We start from the raw sequence: 20,876 nt of genomic DNA, 5'->3' as shown, positions 1-20,876 counted from the left end.
TGATTCCCTCTTGGACGTCTTTGAGCTTTTTGCTGACTCTGAGAGCTAGAAAAATGCTTTTTTCTTTAGTGCTTCTGATGCTAATGAAATTTTTCAGCCCCAGCACATGAAATCAAGCAAGCATTTGGTGTCTGTCAGCTCCCAATGAACTTATCTGCACTGCAGTAGGGCTGGCTATGTTTAGGGCTATAACACAACAGCACGAAGTCATTGTTATCCTAGGACCATGCTGTGTTATTTCTGTCCATCCTGGTATCTGGGGGGAGCAGGGACACTTCTGGCCTCTCCAACTTAGTATTTTCCTGGGGGAAATCTGAGTGCAAACAGAGTAAGTCAGTACATCTATTTAGGGACATCTGGGGAGGTTCATTTTTTGCCGAGTGCAGAATTTGCTTTAACAGCTTTGTTCAGTTCTCACTGAGGTTAAATCTCTGCTAAAAGAGCAGTGCTGCATTGCACAGCTGCCCAGGGAGTGGGGGGTCACTGACCCTGGGGATGCTCCATAACCATGGGGATGTGGCACTGAGGAATGTGGGCATGGTGGGGCGGCTTGGGGTTGGACTCAGTGATGCTGGAGGCCTTTCCCAACCTTTACGATTCTATGGTTCTGTACTCCGTGTGCTGCTGCCTGCAAACCAGGCCTTGGGCTGCTTTGGGATGGGGCTGTCTCCATCAGTGCTGGGCACAGATTGCCTGCGTGGGGGCTGTCAGAATGGGAAACATTCCCTAGAAAACCCCTCCTGGCTGCAACTCCTCCTTACACCTCCTTCAGAGCCTCATACAGCTTCAGTCTGCTCCTAATGAAAGCAAGCCAAACCCTGCCTGCTTCCTACCACCCACAGGCAGTCAGTCCACCAGGCCCAATTCTGGCAAACTGGGCAGGGTTAAACCTACCCTCAGTGCTACCGGCCCCTATAAAGAGTCTGACAACAAACCACCCCAAAAGCATGAAGGACATCTGTCCTTCCCCAGCATCTCCACCCTTCTGGTGCTCCCTGACACCAACAGATGGAGGTGGCCAAGGAAGGCCACAAAGTTACTTCATCCCTCAATCATTTTCCCCCCTTTGCCTTCGTTAAACTGCAGTGCACCCTTCAGTGTGAGGAAATGGCATCCACGTTCCTCTTTTACTGCTCGCAACTATTCGGTGATTAAGAAAATGGGGGAGCTGGGGGCACTCATTCTTGACCTCGGGGAAGGCAGGAGGCTTATAAAAGCTCTAAGTGCTGCAGAAATTATGAGGCAATTAAAAATCAGGGCCAGAGCTGGGCCTGGGACAATAAAAACGAGAGGAACTGATGTCAGCCCCGTGCAGGGCGTGGGGAACCACGACCTGTTCAGCCCCAACTGGAAATGCAGGAGCATTCATCTCAGAGTTTAGCAAAGCTGAGCTTGGGTTTCTCGAGCTTCCAAGAGCCAATGAACCCAAAAATCAATGGAGATGTCAGTGCAGATTAGAAGGGTGCGTTTTCTAATTGCAGCTCTCGTTTTTTTTTTGGATCTGGGTGTTTCCAAGAGCAGGAACTGATGTCCTCAGGTGAGGCTATGTCAGATCCAGTGGTGGAGACCCCATCCCTGCAGGGGTTCAATAAGGGGATGGATGTGGTACTGAGAGACGTGGACAGTGGGCATGGCAGGGATGGGTTAATGGTTGGAGATGAACCCAGTGGTCTTTTCCAATCTTAATGATCCTGTTCTTTTCTGTGACCAGTGGTTGGGTTTTTCCTTCAGGTGTCAATGACTTCTTGTGCAAACTTCTTGTGTTCAAGTGCGTGGTGGCAGGGAGCGAATGCTGCTCTCTGCATCCTCTTAGGAAAGTCCCAGAAAGTGTCACCTGGCTCTTAGATCATGCTGAGAACATTTGCCCACGTCCTCTGACCAGCTGTAAAACAGGAAAGGACCAAAAAAGGAGAGTTTTTCAGTCTGCATTCACTAAGCTCTCACCCTGCAGGTTTGCTCAAGTTTGGTCATGTGTTTGCTTGTCTGTACTGGAGTGCTGGCAGGATGAGAGCAATGTGGGTCTATTTCCTTGGCACGGAAAGGACCCAGAACAGAACCCAGCTCTGGCCCAAATGTCCCAAAAGGGTCCTGGCCACTGTGAGCAGCTCCAGTTGGAAGCAAACTCCCAAAACCAGGTGGGTGAAGCCGAGAACAGGCACAGCTCATTGCACATAAATGATGGCGTTCTCACATCCTCCCACAGCATCCACTGCACTGATCATTTGTGTAATGAGTGCTGGCATTTCCCCAACCACATCCACAGCAGCACAGACCAGGAACCCCATTCTCCATCTCAGCAGGATAAACAGCGACCACAGAGACATTTTGCAATGCCTTGCAGCGTTTCAAAACGTGCTCTGTGTGTCACAGTGGGGTGGAAATATTTCTGTGGCAGAACTGCATTGCAGCATCTGCACTCAAGGGAAGAGGGCTGGGGCTGCCTGGGGGCGTGCTGTGTGTCAGAGCAGCACACAGCTGGCTGGAAATTTGGTGAAGCATCGCATTTTGGGGGGTGTTGGTGCTTTTTTAGTGGGGCAGCTGTGCCATGGCAGGGCTGGGAGCTGAGCCTCAGTTCCTGACTGCCACCCATTGTTGTTCCTCTTTCCCGTGCACTCATTTGCAAGGGATGCTGGCACAGGCAGCCTTGGCTGCAGCATGGACACATGGCAGTGCCTGCACCAGCAAAACCCAAACATGCAAGTGGGAACCACAGGCAGCCCACACCCAAATGGGCCTGCAGGGGCCCTTTTTGGTGTGGAAGCACTCTGCAATATGGTAGCCCCAATGCACGGCCCCTCCACTGCCAGCCCCTCGCCCCAGGCTCTTGCAGCTCTGTTTTTACGGGCAGCTCGTTAGCTTCCCTGCTCACTCAGTTTATGTTTGCTGGCTCTCGCTGGCGTTTCCCTCCCTGTAAAACAAGAATGCACAAACACGGGGAGAGGGGTCCCAGCAAGGAGGGTGCACATGGGAAGCAGTGGGTCTGGGTTACCCCTGGGGCTGGGAGAGGATGACAGGGATTTACCCGATCTCCTCACTGCCTTTAGCCCTTCCCACTCACCAGATACTCTGCTTCTCTCCTGTTTCAAAGGCTGCATTAAAATCCCAGGCCCTACTGAGAGTGGTGTGGCTGAAGGTATGAAATCCAGCCTCGCTGCTTTGTTTCCTGAATGATTTTCATCCCAGCTCATGCTATCAGATTGGCTTTTTTTTTTTTTCTTTTGGATTTTATGAATGAGTGTAATCCTTCAGCAGGAAGGGAGGTGTCAGCTCAGATGCTTTGGTCCTCATGTTTTGGTGGTCATTAATAACGCCTGCAGTGCTTTCTGGAAGTGTGAGCCAAAGGCTTGGGATGTAACAGCTTCCTAGTGGAAAAAGTGAGTTTCTTCCAAATCAAAAGGTCTCACAAAAACAACACCTGGTTTCTGATATCTTCTTTTCACTTCATTTCAAATGCTTTGCTCTGCTCTCGTAAAAAAAAAAAAAAAGAAAAAGAAATGTGAGTGTAAAGTATTATTGTACATCATTTGCCTTTGCCTTGTTTGAGGTGCGATTTTATATTCAGATCCGTATTTGTAATAGAGTTGCCTGCTTTTAACAAGTCATTAGATACCACAGGGAAATATTTGTGCCTGGTTAGCAGGGAGCAACGGCTCGCTGCCCAGATGGAGCATCCAATGGCACGCTGCCCACGTGGAGCACCACGGCTATTTGCAGCTGAAAGGGGGGATGAATGAAGTCTCGCTGGAGCCAGGCTGTGCCCAAACAAGGGGAGCACCCCCAGAGGTGAGCCTCACCCCCCTGGGTGCTCCATCCTGGGAAATGCAGGGCTTGGGGTGCCCGAGCAGGGCTGTGTCCTCAGATCCACGTTCTGCACTGCGCACACGGGAGTGATGCTCCCACCCGTGGATTCATTGCAGCTGCGTGCCTCCACCTTGTGATGGATCCCAGATGATTTCTCAGCCAGAGCAGTGCAGCCACTCATGTTAGATTATAAACTGGAACTTTTACAGGCTGTATGTGGGGTTTGTGGCTTCCTTTCCCTCTGTCTGTCTCCGAAGTCCGTGTTTCTTAATAAATCATCCTCTAGCCCAAGCTGCGTCTTGCTGTTTTAAGTTTAACTAGCTTATTTTTTTGCTGATAAGCTGGACTTTGAATTCTTCCCAAGATCACGGGTTGGGGCTGGTAATATCATGAAGGAGAGACTGTTAGTTGTGATATATCACATGCCAATGAGAACGGCACGGAGAGCTTGCAGCAAGCAGCTCGTTTCCCCTGTATCAGCATTTACAGGCAGAGCACTTGTATCTTGCAGAGGTGGTGGGAGGGAAGTCAGGTCTCCCACCGAATATAAATTATGTCTATTGTTGGAGCCAACTCAGCAGAGTCACAGAGCAGAGCTCTAAGGTATGTGCAAAGGGTAAGGGAAAAACGGGCACCAGTGGCAGGGAGGTGTTCTGGTATGTGCCTATTCCTCACACTGTATTGGTGCAGAAGACTTTTTAAGGCTTTGATCCTGACTTCACTCCTGATTTCTTCTCTTAAACCATCCTCAATCCAAAGAAACCCAAATCCACCCAAGGTTGGGGCTGAAGGGTGGGGTGCAACAAAGCTGGAGTGAAGTATATCTGCTACACCCTCTTGCTCTCTTTTATTCTTCTTTGCCACCACCCTGACAGCAAATAAATTTCTGTTCTTGACATCTCCAAGCAAACACATTACATTCTCAGATCCATCATGCTCTGATCCTTGTTCTCACAGCCAGTGACCAAGCTCCTTTCCCAGTATTGCCATTGACTTTGGCCAATTGCTCCCATGGCCATGCTGCTATATGGACTTGTCTGCTCAGCACTCCTTGGAGTCCACAGCAGCTCCCATCACATCCCATAGAGACTATAGTCCCAAGATCATGTTCCTGTTGGGTTAATCCTCCAGATCCCAGAGGAGGGCATAGCACAGTTCATCCTTATCAGAGGAGCTTTTATCTGACTCCTGCTCCTTTGCAATAAGGGTGGGAGCTGGCCTGGGGCTCCCTGCAGTGAGAGCATCTTACTCAGTGCTCCACTGCTCCAGAGACAGTTCCCTGTGCTGCAGGGATCAGACAGTTTGTCGCGTCGGAACATTTTTGCTGCTTGCCCAGCTGGGGTCTGGAGATCAGCCAGGGTCCCTCCGTGGGAAGAAGAGATGTGGAGACACGGTGCGGATGCACTCGGAGCTTTGCTCTCTTCATGGGAATCTGTTTCACTCTCCTAATCTGCTCTTTTTTTCTTTTTGCCTTTTGGAGGCTATTTTGATTCGAAAAGATTCGGGTTTTTCTGGTCTAAAGTTCAGTTTTGTTTGTCTATAGGCTGTGTGCCAATGGCGTCTGCCCTGTCCCCGCTGCCTTAGTCATACAGTCACACAATCATTCAGGTTGGAAAAGACCTCTCGGATCGTTGAGCCCAACCCCACCGTGCCCACTGCCCACATCCCTCAGTGCCACATCCCCACAGCCCTGCAACATCCCCAGGGATGGTGACCTCCCCACTCCCTGGGCAGCTGTGCAGTGCAGCATCTCTCTTTCTGAGAAGAAATGTTTCCTAACAACCAACCTGAACCTCCCCTGGTGCAGCGTGAGGCCATTACCTCTCATCTTTGCCTTCTAGCAAAAGCCACCAATACACACAGCTTGAAAACACTTCTTCATTTTTGAAGGGAAGGATCATTTTTGCTGGCAAACCCCTCAGATGAGGGCTGTGCACCCCACGATGAATCCTGTTGGCAGGGATGCTGACAGCATCTTCAGTGGCTCTGTGCATCCCACTGCCTTGCTACAGCATCGCTTTGTGGTTGAACCTCTGCAGTGAACTCCTTGAAGAAAGGAGAGCTTCATCACATATCTGCTGATGGATGGGTGTGTATTTACCTTGGCCTTCCCATCTCATGGCTGCGGGAAGTTATCTGAGTGATGAATTCGTCCATGTGAGGACCTTTGGATCATGGGGGCAGAGGGGAAGCATCTATTACTTCGGTTTGGCACGGGGGGGGAAGGAATAACAGAGAGGAGCCGGGTGGTGGTTGCACATCAAAGCCTATTTCTTGGCCTATCTCCTACATTTCATCTGGCCGTGGTGAAACTGCGGGCACAAGGAGCTGTCTTGCACATCCCAGCCTCGTGTCTGTGTCTGCAGGGGGAGAAAGGAATGTCTTGATTTCTGCATGCTGGGTGTGCTGCTCTCCTCCCTGCCTGCCCTGCCAGGGCTGCATTCTTGCAGGGCAGAGAGTCCTGGCATCCATCAGCACCGGGTCACTGCCGTGCCACCAGGAGCAGCATCTGGCTGCACGGGCAGTGCCAGCAGTGTGGGATCACTCGCTCTCCTCCTTCCCCCATCCTCAAAGCTCTCAGTGTGTTCTCCATGAAGGGACCTTTTGCCAGCATTGTGCAACACCGGCTGTGTTTTCCATGAACTTTGCTCAGCCTTTATTCTGTGCCACCAGGAGAAAGAGCGCTGCTGGTTCCCGGTGCACACCGCTGTCACAGCCCCACGTCAGGCTTTGCTCTGTGTGCTCTCACCGTGTTGTCCCTGGAGCAGCCAAGCAGCATCAGCACAGCCCTCCAAGCACCCGGCTCGCTCAGCCCCTGGCTGCCAGCAGAGCTGTCTCACCATGCTCCAAATGAGCATTGTGGCACAGATATGGGGGTGCACACATATCAGGTGACAGCATCCCCTCCTCACCCCCCAAGAAATCCATTGTGTCACTCCAGCCCTTCTTACTTCACTGCTCTTCCAAGGCCTCGGTGCCATCTGTCCCACTGAAAGCTATCACCCAGAGCACTGATGCCATGCCGGCCATTGAGGCTTGCTATTTTATATTTTTCCCCCTTGGTTTTTGTTGCTCAGATCCAGGTTTACTAATCCCACAGCATCAAACCATCTGCTCACAGGTGGCAGCTGCTCCACGGGATGGTAAAATGATGTCTGCACTGAGTTGGGGTACTTGGGAGGAGACAAGGAGGAGAAGACCCACATCTGGGACCTTCACTGAGCTGGATACAGAGAACTGCCTCAAGAGAATGAGAGCTTGGTCTGGTGACAGCTGGCACTCAGACTTTTTAGATGTAAGGGTTCTGCAGGTGGGGCAAAGCCATGTGAATTGGGCAAAGCCATCTAATTCTGTGATTAATTTAGCCAAAGCTGCCTAAAGCACGCAAAGGCCCTTCCCAAAGCTGCTGATTGGAGAAGCCTTTGTTCAAATCGCTGCTCTTGAAATCCATATGAACTCCTGAAAAAACTGCAGATTTAATCCCATCATGGCTCATATCTGGTGGGTTTGACTCTCCAAACTCTGCCTGTAGGTATCACACATCAAACCAGGGTGTCTGTGTTGTGCCGACTCCAGTAGAAATTGGGAATTCCCCCTCCAGCAACGTATCAACCCAAATGGGAGTGGGAAACACAAGACCCCTACAGACCCCTTTCTGTGCCCAATTAACTCGTGCATCCCCTCCCTGCCTGCCCAGCAGCCGCCACAGTGCATCTCTTGTGTGCAGACGGCCATCCTCACCGCGGCACGGCACGGTGCTCCTCATGGGGCAGACAATGGCGTGGGCATGAATGGAGAATGCTCTCCTCTGTGGGGCTGACAACAGTGCTCTGTTCCCAGGCGAGTTGTCCTCGGGCTCCTGGGCACGTACTGCTCCCACCCCACACAGCCCCCGCTTTGATCCCACTGCTGGCTGCTTGGGTTTCCTTACTGCTCCTCCAAAATGCGGCGTGCCGAAAAGATGGGAGGAGGTGAAACCATCTCAGCCAACTTGACAGAGCAGAGAGCCTGAATTGGCCACAAAGCCTCAGGGCACAGTGGGTTTCACAGCATTTTCTCATGGCAGTTCTGGGTGCTGTTGAGAAGTAGGGTACGAATTGGATGTGGGAGTCCAAGATGGAAGTGAGGGGAAGCTCAGGTTTTGAATGACAAAATATGTGAATTGACAGAGCCCTCTTCTCCCTTTTCTACATTTCTTTAAATGAAGTTTTGAGGGATGTCCAAACATAGACAACTTCAGCCCAAATGGGATTTTATCCCCCCCCAAAAAAAATTCATGAGCAACTTAAGAAGAAGAGCAAGAAGAAACTGAAAGCCAGATGTAACCATAACATTAGATGGCTTTTAGCTCAGTGTCAGACTGTGTAGGAGCTCTCACTGAGGAGGTTTCTCCAATATCTGTAACTGGGCATTGAGGCAGCTGTGAACCTTAGGTCACTTGGTGCCTGGGCTGCTGCCCATCTCCAATGGGAGGGTCTGACCATCTCGTTCAGCTCTTGCTATCAGCTGCTGGAATGAGGAAGAGGGAACAGGCAGAAAGTCTGTGGAACACCGCAAGGAGCACAGAGGGCACAAAGAGTGAACTGATAAGCAGTGCCCCGTGCACACAGCCACACACTGGCACCAGCTGGTCTGCAAGCACAAGCCCACCTTAATGCCTTCTGCCACCCCATCTCCTTTGCTCCCAAAGGGACCAGGACACCCTGGCCACAAACAAGCAGGGGTGAACATGCATGGGCTGGGCAGAGCAGCCCCTCCTGTCCCCCTGCCCTGCAGCCCATGCAGCGTTGGGTCCTGGTGCTCTCCAGCATGTTTAACTTCACTCTGTGTTTTGCCAGAGCCTGTTATTAAGAAATAAGGCTCTGCCTTTATATCATTCCTCTGAGCGTCTGTCTGATGTCATTCTGTCTGGCAACCAAGCGATCAAAAAGGAGCTCCCCTGGGAGAAATTTCTCAAACAAACAGCCAGCAAGAAAAAAAATAATACCCCATTAAATATAATAAAGCACAAGAAACCACGGTGTCTCCCTGATAAATGGAAAGGGAATGTAACCTAGAATGCAAACACACAAGCCTTCTTCTAGCACCCTGAGCAGGACGGCAGCGTGCCCTGTGCTCACCTAGGTGATTTTCCTTAACCAAAGCTGTCACAGCCTGGGCTCACGTCAGCAGCAGTTCTGGCTCTTCATGTTTTTAAGCAGATTGAGTTTTCACTCTTGTATAAAGCATATGCAAAGCAAATTCTGGCTCTGCTCCTACATACTCCCTACATCTGCAGTGATGACAAACACCCTGCTGCCAACCCTTTGGAGTCCATGGGTTCTAGTTTGGGCAGCTCTGATTCTTCTTCCTCCCTTCTCCCTCCTTCCTTCAGTTCTTGTGGTGTTGGCAGAGCCCCTGGAGCCCTGCTTGCAGCAATGGGCTGAAGGAAGTCACAGAATCGTAGCATCGTTTGAGTTGGAAAGGACCCTTAAAGGCCATCTAGTCCAACTGCCCTGTCAATGCAATCAAAGCAAACTCCCAGGTGGGAGAGGGAGCCCCGCATTGCCAAAATATTTCACAGCCACAAAAAGGACAAAGCGTTGACTCTGGATTTGGAAAATGAAGACAAGAGGAATTTCTTATTCAGCCTGTCAGAACAGAGTGTCTGAAAAGGAGCTGTCGTGGAACGGAGCGTGAGTGCCGATAACAGCCGCCCATCCGAGCTGGATGGCAGCTGACTGCTCTTGGATCCGTCGTGCACACATCTGTAGCTGAGATCCTCCTTTCCAAACTGCTGCTCCTCAGAGCACTTCACAGAGGTCATTCCTCTTTGCAAGCCCCGTTCCCTCCTGCCTTGTAGATCTCCCTGCCATTTTCTTCCCTCCTGCAGGTTGGGGCTGCATGAGGAGTTGCAGCAGTCCCAGGGCATGAGTGCACATGTGCACCACTGCCCTTTTTTTTCACAGGGTGGGAAAACTTTTGGAAAGTCCTGGGAGATTTCTCTTTTTTCCTGCTGCCTGAGGCCGGTTTCCTTCCTCGCAGATTGCAGGGTCCCAGGCTGTGCAAACAGCCAGAGCAGCTCAACCCTGCGGATCTTTCCAAGGCAGCTCTGTGCATCCCCTGCCACCAGCTCTTCTCTTTGCAGTGAGAGAGGAAACTGAGGCACGGGTCTGACCTTCTCCTCTTGCAAAGGAGATCTGCAGACAAATGGGGCAAGTAACCCCTGTGCCAGGCAATGACTTTGTTTCCCTTCTGTGGCCAGGAGCAGGACAGGAGTGAGGCTGGCGGAACTCAGAGCAATGAAAAGATAAATTCAAGCTAAAGCAGTGCACACATTCATATGTTCACTATGGGAACAGAGGTGTGTGGGTAAATGGCAATTTTGCCACGCTCCTGCTGCATTCTGCTCACTTGCTGCAGGTGTAGGATTCACCCCAAGCTCCACATCGAACCTCTGCAGATGGAGGGGAGTCCCTGCCTCTTCCCACCATCTGCTGCTGTGGGCTTCTCGGCTCCTGTCTTGCAGGACTGCTATCTCCCACGCTTGGCTCGGGGAGCTGAAAGGTTTTTCAATCATCTGCTAATGATAGGAGAGCAGCTTTTATTCCCTCTCTCCCCCACTCTTGGCAGGAAAGGTGGAATGCGGAGCGCGAGAGGAGCAGCCACCTTTCAGGCCAACAGCTGCTTTGGGGGATGGGTTAGATAAATGTGCAGGGTTTCCAATCAGCCCCACACACCTCGGTCAGAACGCTTCACTGGAGCATAGCGTGGGGGAATGGCTGCTGATAACACCGTGTCCATCCCAGCCATCCCCACAAACTTTCCTGGAGGAACCCACACCACCGGAGGGGACTGCAGTGGCTCACAACCTCACCCGACCCCAAAGGGCAGCGATGCAGATGGCAGTGGAAAAATCAGGTCAGCGTGCTTTGGAAAGAGCTGAAGGTCAGAGGGATCTCCTCCAAACCATCTCTTTGCTGCTTTTGGATGCTAGCAGAAACCAACTCTGCATTGAAGCTCTTGGCACAAGGCAGGACCAAGGTGTGTTCTCCCCATGCCTTGTGAAGGGGGAGCGGGGATGAAGCCCAACTGGGAATTTAGCTCTGGGCATTAAGGCTTCACCAACTGCCCATCAGCCATCACTGCATGCCTGCCAGCAGGGTGGCAACGGGATGCATGGGCCACCAAGGGGGAACCCCGTGGTCTGTGGGTTTTAAGGCATGAGATAAGTGGGGAAAAGCGTTCCTGGAAAGGAGATGCAACCCAGAGATGAGGATCTGCAGCCACCTATCCGGATGGGCTCTGCTTCATGCAGGGATGGGGACAGGGAAGGGGAGAGAAGCAGCTGGGACTGAATCCTATCTGGGCCCTGCACAGCACAGCCCTGCCATGGCCCGGTGAGCTGTAATCCTCAGTGCTCCAAAATCAAAAGCTGTCTCTCCTTTTTTCTCAGTTGCCAAGGGATAGAAATCCCACCAGAATCCAGAGCGTATCATTCCGGGGGGAGATTTAGACTGGAGGAAGGAGCAGAATTGGTTATTTGATGATTGTTTTTTGTTGGGTTTTGGTTTTTTTTTGTAAGTCCTTAATATCTCCCTCCCCTCCTTTGCTGCACAGCACAGATCCCCCTTCCAACACATGCACGAGAGCAGAGCTGAACCGTTCGCACAGAAAACAGGTGATAAATCACGGGGCAATTGATTCAAACCATTCCAGGGAATGGGAAACACATGGACGGCCTTTCTAATTAACTGTTTGATATGGCTGCGGTGAGTTTGGGTGTAGTTTCCAATGTTTTGCCTTTGGCTTGTCTCAGAGCTCTCCATGGTAACTGCAGTTTACCGGAAAGTGAGAAAATCCTGCGTTCAACAGAGCTAAAGTGACTTGTTACAGTTCAGCTCCACCACAATAAAAAAGCAAAAAAAAAAAGCAAAAAAAAAAGAAGTAAATAGTGTTTCCTCTGTGGGAACGTTCTGTTTTCTCTTTCTCTTTCCAGCTGGAAAAACACAACAAAATCAAAGGTCCTTCTGCTCCATCTGTCCATCTCCCGTCTGTAGGTTCTGGTGGGTTGCAGAGCGTTGTGCTCCAGGGTTTGCAGCTCAGCACAAGGGCTGAGAGCACAGGGACACCAAAGTGTGCCTCTCCCATGGGAGACCATGGGGTCAGCAAGGTGCCCTGGGGACACTCAACCCCAACCCATCTCATGTCCAGCCAGCGTCTCCCATATCCATCGGCCGCGTGCAGCCAGCGCATTAAAATCTCATTTAAAAAGGAATCAAGGTTTAATCCATCTGTGTTTGAAAATGGTCTTTTCCCATATCCTGCTTTTGGCACGGCCTCCCAGCTGGGGCATTGCACCTCACCCCATAATGGGCACAGCTGCTGCAGCCGGGGGTCCCACGCCGGCGCTGAGCAGCCAATGGAGCTGCCATGTTCATATTTATCTTTTATTTGCCTTCTTTTTTTTTTTTTCTCTCTCTTTCCCCCTATTTTACCCTTTCTGCACCACGACTCCCTGGGGCCCCAGCAGAACATCTGGCCAAGCCACTTCTGGTTCCATTTATTGGCAGATAATTTATTTGTGGACCAGAAGGGAAAAGCGACCCAACGTTCAGTGGAGGTGTGTTGGTAGGGCCTTTGGTGATGCTGCTCAAACACGAGCTCCTTAGGTGTGATCCAGAGCCAAGGAAGTCGAACACAGATCTCCCCTTTGGATCCAGAGCTGTCAGATCTCAGTCCAAACACACGGAGGGAAATCAGTCGAATCCACGCTCTGTGAATATTATTGGTTTTATTCATTTGCTGGGAAGATTTGGAGGTATTCACTCCTTGCACACATTACCAGAGCAGCTTCCACTTGGATAAGGAAATTAAAGAGTGCAAACCACCACTTCTCACTTTCCTGTCCATTTCTCTTTCATGCCCTTTTTGCCCCCATCCCTTTCTTGCAGTGTATGAGCACAGAATAGAGGCAGCCCACAGCACACGAGTGCTTTGAGGCGGGACAGCCCTCTGTATCCTTGCCTTCCCAGCACCCTCCCCATGGCTTATTCCTGTTGCAGCAGTGAGCTGCACTCATTGCATGTGAAAGGTGTCAGCAGGCTGCTCTCCTGTCAGGAGGCTCACGGAGCTCTTTTAAGCACTTCCAATGGCCGTGGATGCTATTCAATTTCTCCCATGTTTGGTTAAATCGTCCAGCTTTCAAAAATATCAATGATTTCTTTTTTTTTCCTCCTTCTTTCCTTGCACAACCAAAAGTGTTGGGTTTATTTTTTCTTCACATCAAAATCCAGAGGCGTTTTCCAAGGAGGCATTTTGGGGGAAAAAAAAGAAAAAAAAACAGTGAAAAAACTTCACAAATTCAGCAGCCAAAAGCAATGGAGCCCTCTCCCCAGGGAGGAGTTTCATTTACTTCTGGCATTGCCACGCATACCAGTGGTCAGCCCATTGTACACGTGGCTAATCGCAGTGTAGAGAGTGAAACAGGATTCTTTGCATCGGCTTTTGGGAACGAGAGCCTGAGCCTGAATGCTTCCCTGCACTGAAACACCTTCACGTGTGCACAGCGCAGCACCTGGCAGCTGAGGGGGTTCTGAGCTCTCTGACAACTGCTGCTCCCCCATTTCTGGGTGGCAGCTGGCACTGATCTTTACAGGCTCCCCAATGTGGGGTCCCCATCCCTGGGGGTGTTCCAGAGCCGTGGGGATGTGGCACTGAGGGAGGTGGGCAGTGAGCACGGTGGGGTGGGACAGCAGTTGGATGGGATGTTCTTTGAGGTCTGTTCCAACCTGAATGGCTCTGTCACCCTATGTCCATTGACTCAGCCTGCGTGCCAACCTCTCAGGCAGGTTTTGGATGGGATGTTGGTGGGACCCCCAGCCCCTCCCTGGGGCTGACCATTCAGGCACAAGCCTCGGGCATCCACGTGCCACCAAGAGCTGCCTGGAGGCAAGGCGAGCTGAGCTGCCTGCTTTTCTGGGCTGACACAGAGGTTTCCTTCCCTCCTGGACTGCCCGTGCGTGACATCAGATCTCACAGCTCGGGCTCTCACGGGGCTTTTTCAGCTGTCATGAGATCAGCTTTTCCTGCTTGTGACCAAATCCAAACAATTTAAAAAAAAAAAAAAAAAAAGAAATCCAAGCCAGGAACAAAGTCACCAAATGCTTTCACAGCTTGGTAGGACTTTGGGATGGGTTTCAGCCCTGCTCTCGTTTGCCTTTCTGTTTTGACAGCAGAGGAATCAGTGGGACAGTGCAATAAACAGAGTGTTTATGGAAAGCAACTTTTTATCAGCATCTGATGGGTGTTTGTTTGGAGAAGCGTTAGCTGTAACCCATGGGGGATGCTGACTTCTGCAGTTCTCTGCCCCCATTAAGGACTTACTGATGTGGAATGATTGAGAGGTCTGGGTCGTGTCCTTTTGTCTCCCCTCAGCACACAGGATGGCAGTGGATGCTTGTTGGGATGCTGGGACCCAGGGCCAGGGCTGTCACAGCCACTGACTGCAGTGGTGCTTCCTTCACAGGCTCTTCCTGCATTTTAAAGCCCTTAACCCGTTTTATTTCTGGGGAAAGCATCTGGCTGTCAGCTCCAGGTCTCTCCAGTCTGTCATTGCACACACATACACAAACATCCCTCTTTGGATGATGGACTGGGGCTGCACTTTGGCTTGGATCACACAGTCTAGAGTGGCAGAGGGGCTTTGAAGTACTGCAAATTTCCCATTCCCTTAGTGCCAGCAGAAGAGCCCACGGGAGAGAAATCCATGCTGGGAAACACAGCCTTTGGCTCATTTACAGTGGCCCAGCATCATCCCGTATAGCACGACACAGCCCACTAGTGCACCCTCAGCTCCCTGCGCTGCAAAGGGCTTCCAAAGCTGTGCAATGCCAACTTCATGCATGCACAAACAGCTTCCACGGCAGAAAGCCCTCTTGCACTGCTTTCCCAGCATCTCCATCCTGCGCACTGTGTGGATTTGACAGCAGTTTGCAGGGTCCAGGACACAGCAGCCTGCGGTTGGTGTCCCATAGTGAGCACTGGGTCCCAGGACCTTTTGCCTTGCATGTGAGAAAGCCCCACTCGGAAAAATATGAGCAAGCACTCCGATGATTTTATGCTGATTTACTGGCTGAAGCTCTAAATCAGCACTTGTCAGAGGCTTGAGTTACATGTCTGTGCCGGAGACTGATGGGGCCAGCTGCCAGCACGCATTACCAAGGAGCAAACCTGAGCTGAAAGCATTGTTTTGGGCCTCGGGGTGAGCTAAAAGCATTCAGGTGATTTATACAGGAGGAAATGGCTTTATGTCCCGTTCGACTGGAGCCCCGAATGCTGCCAGCAGAGACCTGCAAAGTCTCCTGGTTTTAATCTCGCGCTCAGGAAGGACACCATCAGTTTAATGAAGTTAAGCTCTGAACTCCCCATTAGGATGAGGTTTATGGGTGAAGTCCTGCCCTCGATGGAGCGAGTGGGATTTTGCCTCTGTGCATTTACCCAGCACGTTCTGCCCACTTGGTTTTCTCATCTCACCGTGCTTTGGGTTCACCCTTGTATAATGCCCCCAGCTGCTTCAGTGCTGCCCCAGTGCTGCATCACAAGGAAAGAGGCAGTCAATAAATAACGTGCCAGCAGATGGTGCTCCGTAATTTGCAGTGTCCTCACTGCGTTTTAGGAGCACAATAAGAAGAGATCTCCCCACTCTGTGCTTTCCCCAGGCCCCACTCCTGCTGCTTGTTTGCATCGCTGGGATTTTAGTTGTTCTGAAAACATAGGGGAAGGAAACTAACATGAAGAAATACATTGCAGCTCCACTTCAAAAGATTGTATTGCACACCAGCAGCCATTGCTGGTGTCTGGGACACCTACACGTCTCTCCTTGTCCCTAACTCCTTGTCTGCTTTCTCCCAGGTTGCCCTGAGATGCTCTGAGGAATCGAACTCTTTCACTGCTCATGCTTTGGGTGAGTGTTTCACAGCCCTCAGATATTGCCAAGCAGAGCGAAGGGGATGCAGCACAGGGCATCCCATCCAGCAGAGCAGCACCCCTGGGCATCCTGTCCCTCTTGGGGGTACCATCATCCCTACAGTACCACCATCCTTACAGTACCACCATCCCAAGGTACCACCATCCCTACAGTACCACCATCCCCAGGGTACCACCATCCTCAGGATGCCATCAGCATCCCTGGCCGGCAGCACGGCATGGGCAGCAGGTGCAGGGATGGAGGCAGGAAACTGTTTATAGAGCTTAGGAAAAGCTGAGGTTTCTGGCAGGTTCCTGAGACGCTGGGTTTGGCCCAGGGCTCCGCTGTATAAATTGTGGGATTAGAGTCAAACATGAAACCGGAGCAAGAGGCCAAAGGCAGAGCTGGCAGCTGGCTGGAAGGACTTTTTTCTCTGCGCAAGCGTGTCCAAGGGATGCTTTTGGAGGAGAGAAGGGTAAGAAAGAAAGGGGAGCCAGCAAAACAGGGGTGAAAATGACCCCAAAAATAAGAGGGATGCAACAAGAAGGCAGTGGTGAAGTGAATGCAGAGGCTTCTTGGTGGGAAGCATCTGCATAGAAAGGTTGCAGAGGGGATGGGAAAAGTCACCATCTCCCAGTGTCACACCGGGTGCTCCCTGACCTGGCACCAGTCCTCGCTGACACCCAGCACTGCCCTGCTCGTGGTGCTGTGATTTTATCCCTGGTTCTGCTCGAGGTGCTGTTTCTGAGTTCACAGCCGCGCACTGGGCTGACCTCCCGCTCCCCGCGCTGTTTGGTTTGGATTAGCTGACTCACGGCTGTTTGGTGGGGCCAAGGCAAAAACACATCCATCCGTGCAGGGCACAGAGGGAGATCTTGTCTACAGAGCGCTGATGCGATGTGAGGTTGGCAGGAGAGCAGTGTTTTCCTGAGAGCCTTAGCAAAACCTGTGATTTTTCATAGAAAGTTCCCTACTTGCTGTAGGTATCTCCCAGCACCAAGGGATGCACAGATTTCCAACATCAGCAATGTTATCTCCGTCCTCCCAGCTTTGTTTTCCCTAAGCAGCCGCACAGACGTGCCTGGGATGGAAGTCAGACATGGTCTGAATAGACACGAGGAATTCAAGCTGGGAAAGTCAGACCCTGTGCACAAAGCAGGAATTGGAAAGCAGAGCCACTCAGTCCCTGTGTTGCCTTCTTGCTGCCATGGGCATCTTCTAAAGACCCCATCCTTTCACCAGATGGTCCTTCAGCCCATCAGGAGAACACACAACCCTCCAAGATGGGTGTCAGCTCCCGATTTCTTCTTCTCCTGGCTGTTGAAAAGGCATCCCTGTGTGCTCATCACTTTCTCCATTTACAAGTTCTTTCTCTAAACTCCCCAGCCAGGATCTGGCTCTGTCTCCTCCATCACCAGCACTGCCCATCCATCTGCAAGGGGCTGGAAGCATCAGGGTAAGCTGGGAGGCTTAGATGTGAATGCAGCCCCAGGTTGCTCAACTTTCTTCTCTTTCCCAAGCTTCTTCTCAGTCCCAGGTTTGGTCTCAGCTCAAGGCAGAAAGAAGGGTGAAGCAGCAAGATTTGGATCAGACCCAATTTTAGGCACGGAGTTGTTCCCAGTAACATTCCTTCCTGCAAACCAGAGTGCCGGTTCAAAGCAGATGGGTTGGTAGCACTCCCAAATTCCTCGTTGTGCTGGAATTTATGCAAAACGTATAGAATTAATGAGCGCAGGGGAAAGGCACTTGGACCGTCCTCACGTTCCTGACCTCTGTGCCACCGCTCCACTCTGCTGTATGTCACCCAGTGCTCTCCCCAGACAATGTCCCATTGATTGCCCAAGGGGATCATGGCACTGGGGGAGCCGTGCTGATGCTCTGCAGCGTGGCTGGGCACTGCTGGGCTGTTGGGAGCACATTGCACAATGCCCAGCCTGTGTCTGTTGGTGCATCACCAACACAGTGTCACAGGGGGCAACACAAGGGTCTCGTGGTGCAGGGGCACAGACATGCCTTTCTCAGGACGATGAGAGTCATTGATTTATTCCCTTTTCACACTGGAAACAGAATGCCCTTTAAAAAGAAAGCTTGAGCAGCGCTGCCCCCCTCTCACCCTGCTGCAAACCCTGAGCTCACCGTGGGTGATATGACCCATCTGGAGGAGACCCCAGCCCCTTGCTCCCAGAGCATCCATCAGAACCTCTTCCCATGGGCAGTGTCCCTAGATTCCTATTTTTCAGCTGAGTCTGGGGGGAAGAAAAGCTCAATCAAGAAACTCCTGGCCCAGCTGCAGTTTGCAGTACAGGGCAGGAACCCAGGCGTTGCTGAGCAAGGTACCAGCATGGCCATGGGATGCGTGGCAGCTCTGAGGGCTGGGATCCCCGTCCCTATTCTGTCCCCAGGGCCATGCAGGGGCTTTGCTCATCCCAGCTGCCCTGTGCCTCGCAGGGATGCTGCTTGACTGTGTTTTACTTAACCTTCAATACCATGTTATTTCTATTTAAGCCTCATTCCAAAACAGAGCCTATAAGCGATAACAGAGCAAACAGACCTTCTGTCCCCTCTCCCTCCCCTAGGAAATATTTTTAGCTCTCGTAAACACAAACCATTTAAGCACTTGAGAGCATCCCAAGGGATGCAGCCTTCCTCTCCATCCTTTGCAGCCTACAGCACAACCCCAAATCACACCCTGATTTCTGGGCTCAGGCACCATTGCAGGCACAGCTCTGCAAAGCAGGCGCTAAACTGGGAGTTACTTTCAAAGGAAACCCAAAGGAAGAAGCTGTTCAGAGCTCAGCTGGCTTTCCCACAATGTCTCATGGCTCTGAAAAAATCTCGTCCCTGTTGCTCCTGCTCCCAAATGCAGTGCAGGAGATGCTGAGCAGGTGACTGGTGAGCACCAAAATGCATCTCTCCAACATCTGCTCCCAGCTTTGGTCACAGAATCACTGCACTTCTCACCAAGTGTTCCTAAAAATTCATGGAAAATTTATCCATAGAGTGTGCTGAGCACAAGATGTCCCCAGGAATAGGGACAGCCAAGAAAAGGTTGGAGGAAGCCACCAGTGCTGGGAAAGGAAACTGGGAAATGCTTTGATGAGAGCACATATGGTGCGTGCTTGGATGCAGCATTCCGCCAAAGAAGCTGGGGACTGGGACATGGTTTGGGACAGAAAGAGACTGTGGGACCTGGGGTGGCTTTGCAGAGCTTGGCTGGCTGGGGAGCTGCAGCCTGGGGAAGGGGCTCAGTGGCACTCGGATGGAGCGAGATCAGAGCTGGGCTCACATCCAAGGTTCAGCGCAGGGCACAACTGCAAATTTCCCAAGCTACCCAAGCTCCTGGGCCTGCAGATCTGCAGCCTCCTGGGATCAGATTCCCATAATGGATTCCCAGCTGCAAAGATAGAAAGCATCCCAAAAGGGGCAAAGTACCATCTGCTGAGCAGCCTCGTTCTCAGGCTATTTGGGGTATTTTTATTTCTGAAGAAAGCAGAGAGCCAGGAGGAATTTCACCCTGATTCCAAACTCCTGTTTTCCTTCTCCCTTCCCCTGCAGTGATGCAACCCCATCCAACAGTAGCAGCTCTTCCCGCCATCCTGTCCCCAAATCCCTCTTGCTGTGAAAGCATCCCATTGCCATCACGTGCAAAAGGGCACAAACTTGTGCTCTGCTTTCTCCCTCCGTTAGGCATGTCTAGAAGTGATTTTCCCAGTTCAACCCAGTAAGTGACTTAAGGCATCCATGGGACGTGCCAGGTGGCCCCTTTGGTCTGTGGATGCATTTGGTTTTGGTCAGGGCCACAGGAGCCATCTGAGTGCTTCCTCTGAGCGTGCCATGAGCAGCCCCAATGCTGAACTAATGTTATCTTAGCAAATGGCTTTGTTATGGCTGGGAGATTCCTTGAGGGGCAGTTTTTAATCTCGCAAAGCAGCAATCCTGATGCAGGGGGAAGTCTTTCATTATTGGCTCTGAGGGGCTCTCAGATGGGAGATTAAGGGAAAGGCACACGAATCCCATTCCCAAAGGAGGAAAACGTGGAGTCTCTTTGCTGAGGTGTGGGAATGCCTGGGGGATGCTCAGTGCAGCTCCAACCACATGAATGCCATCACATCCACAGCAGCACCACCTCTCCTTTACTCTTTTTGTTTCATCCCCACCCAACCCACCACACCATGCCCACTGCCCACATCCCTCAGTGCCACATCACTACAGCTCTGCAACACCCCCAGGAATGGTGACCCCCCCCACACACCCCCTGGGCAGCTGTGTGATGCAGCACTGCTCTCCTCCCCAGAAACTGAAACTGGTCCTTGGAAAGAAGCAGAGGAGCAGACGAAGGGCTGAATCCTGAGGTTGTGAAGTGCTTTGCGCATCCCCTGCAGCCAGCCAGCCTCTGCTACAGCAAAGCAATGGAATTTCTTGCAAACGTCGTGATCTATCTGATATTTTCCTGACCTATCCCCAAAAAGCCAGTCCTAATGTCTAGAACAAGGAGGACACTGCTGCGCCTGCATCTCCTAACCTACTGGCATCCATTGGCTGCATCCATCCGTCTCCCTGCGCTTTATCAACATCTCCAGCCTCTGTGCCACGAGGGGAATGTCATCGGGTTTTTATCTCCTTTCTGCTCTGGGCTTATCAGTGATTTGTTTAATTCGAGTTTATGGCTTCCCTTGTTCATTTTGTCACTCGGTTTCCTCAATCCCGATGGCTGCCGAAAGGAGACAATGAAATTTTAAATAAATAAATAAATGAAGGCAAATAATTATCATTTGTTCTCTGAAACAAGCCAAGTACGAGTCTCCGGGGAGAGGGTGGGATTCGCCTGTTTGTTTATTCAAGGGCGATATTAAGAAGGAACAGTGCGAACAGGCGGAATGGTTTTAACCCTTCCAGAGCCCCCGTCGGCATCTGCTCCTGATCTCCCAGCTGTGGGGAGTTGTAAAATCATCCTCAACAACTGAAGGCCTCCCCCAGGGCAGCTTTAGGAGGTAGTGCTCCGTTTTCCAGCCGCATTGGATGCTCCGTTCCTCTTGGAGGGTTCAGAGAAACCATTTGGATCCCGGTCTCTCTGACACAGCACTCTGGCTTTGCAACAGAGCTCGTTTCGTGCTTTGTTGTTGTTGTT

General features: G+C 51.4%; 1 long non-coding RNA gene across 1 annotated transcript in view; it reads left to right on the top strand.

The window, feature by feature from the left end:
* The window catches only part of LOC122186174, a 48,943-nt gene extending 28,441 nt beyond the window's left edge, over positions 1-20,502 (top strand). Inside the window, exons 4-5 of the long non-coding RNA XR_006181077.1 lie at positions 15,694-15,745; positions 20,043-20,502. This is a non-coding gene — a long non-coding RNA (uncharacterized LOC122186174). The remainder of the gene's footprint in view (positions 1-15,693; positions 15,746-20,042) is intronic.
* Positions 20,503-20,876: the final 374 nt, after the last annotated feature.

Source organism: Lagopus leucura, unplaced genomic scaffold, assembly GCF_019238085.1.
Source record: "Lagopus leucura isolate 7727_CA_CO unplaced genomic scaffold, USGS_WTPT01 Super-Scaffold_100034, whole genome shotgun sequence".
Taxonomy (NCBI): Eukaryota; Metazoa; Chordata; class Aves; order Galliformes; family Phasianidae; genus Lagopus; species Lagopus leucura.
The sequence above is the reverse complement of the archived record's forward strand: the minus strand, read 5'-3'. Positions and strand labels throughout refer to the sequence as shown.